General features: G+C 43.9%; 1 protein-coding gene across 3 annotated transcripts in view; it reads left to right on the forward strand.

Annotated features, from left to right (window-relative positions):
• The window catches only part of cryzl1 (crystallin, zeta (quinone reductase)-like 1), a 29,012-nt gene extending 22,719 nt beyond the window's left edge, over positions 1-6,293 (forward strand). The window contains exons 15-16 of one of the 3 annotated variants that reach the window (XR_008648961.1): positions 955-1,120; positions 5,943-6,293. The gene's annotated coding sequence lies outside the window, so the exon portion shown is untranslated. Of the gene's footprint in view, positions 1-954; positions 1,324-5,942 lie in introns of those variants that run through there. The other 2 variants (XR_008648962.1, XR_008648960.1) reach the window with 2 other exon arrangements.
• Positions 6,294-6,639: the final 346 nt, after the last annotated feature.

A 6,639-nucleotide genomic window follows, 5' to 3' on the forward strand; every position in this document is an offset into this window, starting at 1 on the left:
GTCCATTTTAAATCTGTTTTTATCTGTTTTATGTTCTGGTTCTGGTCTTGTTTTAGTTCTGTTTTGTATGAGTTTTTTACTCTGTTTTACTCTGTTTGGATTTGCTGCTCTGAAACACTGTGTCTTCTTCAAAGTACAAGTGAGTTGTGAAATAAAGCCGTGGGACGGTTACACTTACAAACTGTGCTTTGCTTTGAGTCTTAGTGACATCATCAGAAGGGTCAAAGCGATGAGTCTGGTCGTCACGGCAACTCAGATCTAGGTCATGTGACAACAATCCAGAATCCCCATTGGTCGATTTCAGGTTCTAGAATGTCATATTTCCAGACACTTTACTTTGTCATGAAATATTTGGCAAATGGCAGTTATACCAGAATTATGGAAAACGGCTCATGTTATGTTTTTACATAAAGCTGGGACAACTAAAAATGTAAATAATTTCCGGCCAATATCTAAATGAGCTCGTTTTGCAAAAGTTTTAGAAAAGTTAGTTTCAAATTGAAGCCGCAAGCGGCGATGATGGCTCTCGCCCCCACGTGACCACCCGGGGCCGGTGGCCCGCCCGGCCACCCCCCGGCCGCTATCCTCCCCCTTCACACAGTTTCTATAGCACAGTGTGGCCATCGCATTACAATGGCTGTCCACGGCTTTGAACCGGCAACTTTTAATTTTTCGCCGAGCCGGTCGATCCTATACCTAAATGTGGGACTTTTCGCACATGTTCAGGGGTGAAAAATGCGATCATTTGGCCGGAAAAAAAGAATACTACTAATAAGAAACCCAGCAAGAACAATGCCCCTCGCCAATTAAGACCGGGGCCGTAGCACTACTGTAGTAGTAATAGTATCATATAGTAGTAGTACTGTATAGACCAGGACCCCCAAAATAACCACACAGCCACTTCGGGACCCCCACAGCAAAGCCAGACAGGCTCATTATGCCATTTCTTTCCAGGCCGCGTCCAGAAGAAGCGTTACCGCTGTACGAAGCCACTGTCGCCATGGAAACCATCCAGCATCATCCAAAGAGGAAGGCGGTGGTGAAACTCTCAACCATGGACTGATTTTATACTTTTATGGTGGACAACGGGGGCGTCCCGAGCTCAAACGTGGCATTAAATGTAAATAAAAAGGTGCAAATCTCCTGCTTCAGACCAGTCTGTGTGTCGACAATCTGCCATGTGCATAATTTAAATAAAAACATGAATATCTCAGTGTTGATATGAAAGAGCCATGTTACACTGATCTGTCCTAATGTTGTTTCCTCATCACAAACAGACCTGGAGTTGTGTTTTGTTTCATTGTTTCATTCACACAAACTCTGCTGATTTAAGCTGAGAAAACACAGCACGGAACAGAGCGTTTTGAGCTTTGTAGATGTTACAGATTAAAAATAAAGTGTTACTCAAACATGTGTGAATGAAACAAAACACAAGTCCACGTGTTTTTGATGAGGGAACAGTGTCAGAACATGGATTAAAGCTCACAAGTCAGTTTTGCATAATATAAAACCTTTAAGGCAACACGAGTCCTGGGAGAGAAGCCGTTTTCTCCCTCGGCTCCTTCAAAATTATATTCAACACTTCAGAGGTAAAATGTGTCGTATTAAAATTATGTCCAGAAACATTTTGCTTTTTATAACAAGTGTTCCATCCATTCATTTTCTTCCACTGATCTGGGGCATCAGTCTATGCAGGGACTCCCAGACTTCCCTCGCCCCAGACACTTTGCCCAGCTCCATCAGTGGGACCCCGAGGCGTCCTGGGTCTCTACTCCCGAGCTCCTCACCCAGACTTTAAGAGACTGTCCAGAGCTTTGCATTTATGTAAATTTGGCTCAACGCATTCTGTACTGTACAGGAGACACGGCACATCCATTAGCCAATCAGGACGCAGAACACAATGCGTGTTCATACACTGTAAAAAAAAAAAGCATACAAAACTGCACAAACTGAACGTTCAAGATGCGCCGCATCAATGCCAGATTTACGCCGCTCTGATGCTTGAAGATGCACCACAGAAACGCAGTGCGGCCAAGACGCACGTCCACTAGAGTTTTTGCATGTAAACTCGACATAAAGAAGGAGAAAAATAACAGAAGGATGACAGCAGCAATACATTTTAAAAAGGATGCAAAAAGATTTGTAACTGCAACAAGACCATCACACGACTGGAGTCTGCTTCAGCTTTATGGATCAGTGACTGCAGGAAAAAGATAAGACATTACAGCGGAGCAGAGACAGAACGAAGGGGTGTGGTCAGAGGAAGAGGCGTGGTCAGAGGAAGAGGCGTGGTCAGAGGAAGAGGCGCGGTCAGAGGAATTGTGAAATACGCGTGAGTCAATGTTAATCATTTCTGATGTGTCCAACCTCGTAGATTGATCATTAAAATTAAATTAAACTTACAGTATTTCTAAAAGCTGTCATGTTTATTTACAGTACTGTACAGTATTTGGTTTCATTCTATAATACTGTGCTTATTAATTAAACTCTACGGTTTGAACTTTGAAAGAAACAAGAGAAATATGAGAAAATGTTAATACCTGTGTGAGAAAAGTGTATAAAGTGTGTGGTGAGGGGTTTACAGCTGCAAAACATATAGAATAATTGTAAAAAATAAAGTTTTCTACTTTGCGAATTTCGTTTATTGCAGGTTATTTTTGGAACGTAACCCCCGCGATAAACGAGGGACCAGTGTACACCAGTTTTCATGAGGTTGCCTGATAACGACACACTGTTTAATACAACACACAAACGTATTCATAGTTTACTGATGACATGAAACACGTGCACTGAGGGGGGCACTCAGGGGGCATGGGGGGGCATTTTACTGTGGTGACCTGTCCAGCCAGAACCACACACTTGACAAAACTTTACAAGACGAGTGGGCCTGGAACAGTATCCTGTCTCCAGTTCGAGTCAAAACAAACAAGGCGGAAGACTGAGAAACAGCTCGTGTACTTTCAGAGTATACTCTTGTAGACTGAGAAACAGCTCGTGTACTTTCAGAGTATACTCTTGTAGACTGAGAAACAGCTCGTGTACTTTCAGAGTATACTCTTGTAGACTGAGAAACAGCTCGTGTACTTTCAGAGGATACTCTTGTAAATTGCTTGGAGGAAGTTGCCGTTCACTCGCTGTCATGAGCACAGGCTGTTCATGATGAGGTCCAGTATCGATCTCAGAACACGTCCTGTACGTGTCGTTACCGCTGAGGGTTTATGTCGTTTATGGTGATTTCAGATTGAGCTTGAGATTCAGATTCTGCCTATAATTTTTCAGTGGCTCAGTTGGTAGAGTGCTGATCCGAAGGTTGGCGGTTCGAATCCTGCTCTTGACAAAGATGTCATTGGTAGAGTGTTCAGGTCCACTGAACCACATGTTTCACCAACCTACAAAGATGTCTCAATAAAAATATATATACTCTCCTTGCCTCAAGTTTCCGTCGCTCTACAGACTTTTACATCTGTCGACTGGACAACCATTAAGAGTGAATATGTTTTCACCTTTCCCAGTAGCTTCTTCATTCTCTCGAGGGACTTCCTCAAATCATAGATATTCAAGGCCGTCCCTCGCCAAAGTGACATATTCACCAATAAAAAAGGTTGTCTAGCGACCTTTTTTTACTGGTGAATACCCCCGTTTACTCAAAGCCTTCGGGAGCTTTAAAAATCGCTGCTCCTGCGTCTTCTCCCCACAGACACAGGACTCCCTGTGTCTGTGTGGAGGACTCTACATGTCTTGCATTCCACTGCTCCGTCGCCTTCTGACCGTATCTGCTCCTCTAAGCTCTGGTTGCGTTGTCTCATCTCCTTTAGTTGCTTCTGAAGTTGCTTTCTGAGTTTGACTTGCTCGTCGTAGAAGGCCTTGCGGTCGACTCTCCACTGACCAAGCCTCTCCTCATAAGCACTCTTAAGCTCCTGCTGTTTATCAATAATTTGGTTCTTTTGGACAATTTCCTCCAGTAAATCTTGCCTCTGCTCTCTCACCTCCTCCAGCTCTTTCTTGCAGTTGGAAAGGTCGACATTGATCCGGTCCATGGCTATTTCAGCCTCTTTCATGGACTCCTCTAACGCGTCCTTTTCTTCACTCACATCTTGGAGGTTTTGCTTAAGCTGTACAACTTTCCATTGCATGTCCTGACAGGCACTGCGCCTGCATTTTTCCTCCTGCAGAACGGCATTCTTTACTTGGAGCTTGTCCCTGGTTCGATCGCACATTTTCTTCAGTGCATCCTTTAGGCTACTGAGCTCCTGTGTCTCTGCCTCCAGTTTCAGCTCCAGTTGCCCGTTCAAATGCCTGGTTTGCTCCAGCTCTGCTCTGCACACGCTCAGCTCTGCTTTCAAGTTCTTGTTTTCCATTTGAATTTCGTCGATTTCCTCATTCTTCGACAGGATTTTCTGGGAAAGGCAGGTGATTTTGGCATTGCTTTGTTGAAGGTCATCCTCTAAACTGTCAACCTTCTCAGACACATGGCCCAGTTCTTGTCTTGTGACTTCTAGAGCTTCTTGGAGCACTGCCTTCTCTTCTCTGTGTTTTTGGACCTCTTCTTCCAGAATTCTGTTCTTCTCTTTCTCCTCAGAAAAATTTCCCTGAAGAGTTTGAACCACTGGAAGAATTTGAGTTGAGTCTTCCTCTGGACTCCCAGTTACCTCCTTATTTCTCAGCCCCAGTTGCTGGTTGAAATGCCTGGTTTGCTCCAGCTCTGCTTCCAGGTTCTTGTTTTGCCTTACAAGCTCATTGATTTTCCCATTCTTCCAGAACAGCTTCTGGAAAAGGCTGCCCAGTTCTTTCCTCTTGGCCTCGAGAGCTTCTTGGAGCCCTGTCTTATCACTCCTCTCCTTCTGGAGCTGTTCTTTCAGCTCCAGAATTGTCAGCTCTGCAGATTTGAGCCTCTCATCCAGAGGGCGCTCTGCTGTTGTGTTGCTGTGTTCATGTGGTGTGTGTATCTGTGTGTGTGTGATTGGGTCCATCTCTGTGGTCGTGATTTTGTCCATTTTAAATCTGTTTTTATCTGTTTTATGTTCTGGTTCTGGTCTTGTTTTAGTTCTGTTTTGTATGAGTTTTTTACTCTGTTTTACTCTGTTTGGATTTGCTGCTCTGAAACACTGTGTCTTCTTCAAAGTACAAGTGAGTTGTGAAATAAAGCCGTGGGACGGTTACACTTACAAACTGTGCTTTGCTTTGAGTCTTAGTGACATCATCAGAAGGGTCAAAGCGATGAGTCTGGTCGTCACGGCAACTCAGATCTAGGTCATGTGACAACAATCCAGAATCCCCATTGGTCGATTTCAGGTTCTAGAATGTCATATTTCCAGACACTTTACTTTGTCATGAAATATTTGGCAAATGGCAGTTATACCAGAATTATGGAAAACGGCTCATGTTATGTTTTTACATAAAGCTGGGACAACTAAAAATGTAAATAATTTCCGGCCAATATCTAAATGAGCTCGTTTTGCAAAAGTTTTAGAAAAGTTAGTTTCAAATTGAAGCCGCAAGCGGCGATGATGGCTCTCGCCCCCACGTGACCACCCGGGGCCGGTGGCCCGCCCGGCCACCCCCCGGCCGCTATCCTCCCCCTTCACACAGTTTCTATAGCACAGTGTGGCCATCGCATTACAATGGCTGTCCACGGCTTTGAACCGGCAACTTTTAATTTTTCGCCGAGCCGGTCGATCCTATACCTAAATGTGGGACTTTTCGCACATGTTCAGGGGTGAAAAATGCGATCATTTGGCCGGAAAAAAAGAATACTACTAATAAGAAACCCAGCAAGAACAATGCCCCTCGCCAATTAAGACCGGGGCCGTAGCACTACTGTAGTAGTAATAGTATCATATAGTAGTAGTACTGTATAGACCAGGACCCCCAAAATAACCACACAGCCACTTCGGGACCCCCACAGCAAAGCCAGACAGGCTCATTATGCCATTTCTTTCCAGGCCGCGTCCAGAAGAAGCGTTACCGCTGTACGAAGCCACTGTCGCCATGGAAACCATCCAGCATCATCCAAAGAGGAAGGCGGTGGTGAAACTCTCAACCATGGACTGATTTTATACTTTTATGGTGGACAACGGGGGCGTCCCGAGCTCAAACGTGGCATTAAATGTAAATAAAAAGGTGCAAATCTCCTGCTTCAGACCAGTCTGTGTGTCGACAATCTGCCATGTGCATAATTTAAATAAAAACATGAATATCTCAGTGTTGATATGAAAGAGCCATGTTACACTGATCTGTCCTAATGTTGTTTCCTCATCACAAACAGACCTGGAGTTGTGTTTTGTTTCATTGTTTCATTCACACAAACTCTGCTGATTTAAGCTGAGAAAACACAGCACGGAACAGAGCGTTTTGAGCTTTGTAGATGTTACAGATTAAAAATAAAGTGTTACACAAACATGTGTGAATGAAACAAAACACAAGTCCACGTGTTTTTGATGAGGGAACAGTGTCAGAACATGGATTAAAGCTCACAAGTCAGTTTTGCATAATATAAAACCTTTAAGGCAACACGAGTCCTGGGAGAGAAGCCGTTTTCTCCCTCGGCTCCTTCAAAATTATATTCAACACTTCAGAGGTAAAATGTGTCGTATTAAAATTATGTCCAGAAACATTTTGCTTTTTATAACAATCAAGTGT

Source organism: Periophthalmus magnuspinnatus, chromosome 15 (assembly GCF_009829125.3).
Source record: "Periophthalmus magnuspinnatus isolate fPerMag1 chromosome 15, fPerMag1.2.pri, whole genome shotgun sequence".
Classification (NCBI taxonomy): domain Eukaryota; kingdom Metazoa; phylum Chordata; class Actinopteri; order Gobiiformes; family Gobiidae; genus Periophthalmus; species Periophthalmus magnuspinnatus.